The sequence below is a fragment of the Python bivittatus genome, unplaced genomic scaffold (genome assembly GCF_059951505.1).
Source record: "Python bivittatus isolate LINGU-HERP-01145 unplaced genomic scaffold, Pbiv_v1 ctg000480_np1212, whole genome shotgun sequence".
Lineage (NCBI taxonomy): Eukaryota > Metazoa > Chordata > Lepidosauria > Squamata > Pythonidae > Python > Python bivittatus.
Window position 1 is genome coordinate 70,922,041 of NW_028277075.1, and position 1,745 is coordinate 70,923,785.

The window sequence follows — 1,745 nt, forward strand, 5'->3', positions numbered from 1 at the left end:
CTCTCCTCTGGTTATTAGGCTTTGCTTTCTAGGGCCATTCTGCTTCTGGGGGCAAAGACACTGGTTCTCTCAAGCTGGGCTCTCCTTTCCCCCAGGGCCTGTCAGCAGTTTTTCAAACTGGCTGGCAAGTGCTCGGGGGGGGGGGGACTTCCTTCTTCTGCCACTCTCCCCAGCTTGCCAGATGAATGGCAGGCCCACCCATGACACAAACAAGGTGCTTATCTGGAAAAGCAGAAGAGGTGTCTCCCCTCTGCCCAAGGCTTCCCAGTGGAATAGCTCATAATGCCATTTGGTTGTGAAGTGAGTTGCACATCTCAATGGCATTAGTACCACTTTCATGTCAAAAAACTGCCTTCCCCCACTGTGCATCATTTAAGTGAAAACAGTCAGTGAGGCCGACTACATGAAGTTCTCATTTAACCAGGGCCGCTGGATATATTTGGAATACTGTAATGTCTTCGGAGCCTTGCCAAGAAATACCCATGGACCCCCTAGCTCTGCTGCTGGCCTTTCAGTAGAAACGTTTGGAAAACAAAGTATTGCCAGCTAGCCCGGCTGATGGGTCGCAGGCAAGATGCGGGCAGTGGGGTGAAGGAGGAGGGAGCAGTCCGGAGGGATCCGAGAGTCCCATCCCGCTCCCCCCGCCCATTTCCCTCCACCTTGCCTGCGACCTGTCAGCCTGAGCTGGGTTATTTCTGGACACAAGTCCGGCGCTTATTCCTAGCCTTTTCAGCCACAGGATTTTAGAACCAAAGTTTCTAAATGCCCAGTTGCAGTTCCCTTTCTGCCTGGAAAGAGTGAGATTCAGTTTCCAAGTGAGACAGACAAGCAGAAAAATACACTGGGAGATTAGAACAGACGGGATCCACATTCTCTGCTCATCAGCGAACAAAAGAGTCCCTATATTTAGATCCAAACCTCTATGAAATACCTAAGCTTTCAGTATGCTTAAAATGTAGGGCTGCGCTGCTGTACTGTAACTCGGACGCGCGAGAGCCATTGATTAGGCGCGCGCGTCATACACGTAGAGCTTTGGGGATCCGCGCATCAAAATATGGCCAGTGCTGGGAACGCTATTTTTAGTATTTCCCTCTCGAAATCCGAGGACTCTGCTCCTGTTTGTAGTCGACCGCGTTTGACACCAGTTCAGTAAAGGTACGAAGCTTTACCAATAGACATAAACCGTAAACCAAATTAGGTAAAAGTGGAAAGGATTTAATTTTAAGTAAATGTTAAGATCGGGGTGATTTGCTAAAGGCTGGAGCCAGAATCTTAACGGAGCCTGCGATGTTATTGTACTTTCCTGGAATGTAGTAAGCCTTGCTTCTCATCAATATAGACAGATTGGGTGTCAGGAGTACATAATGCCTTTGAACGTGGAGCTTCTACTCGTCTTTTCCACAAACACCCATTACTGCGGGCAACCAAATACCATTCATACCTACCCAACGAGGCGTTCCCGATCTACAATTACATCATGGTAGACCCCTCCCCCGAGCTTCCTACTGGTTCCTAAAGAGAAGAAGACAGACGAGGCGGCCAATAACAGCGGCAATACAGAAAGCCAACAAGACAGTTGGGAGAGCGCATGAACTGATCACTTTACCGATGAGTCCCGCCCCCCCGGTTTGGGCAACCAATAGCAGTAGCCAGAGGGAGTACCAATCGGGGCTCCAGCCCCTGGAGTGGAGGACGCTACGAATAGGGAGGGCTGGTGACGGCGCTGCGCGTTCCATTGGTGGAGG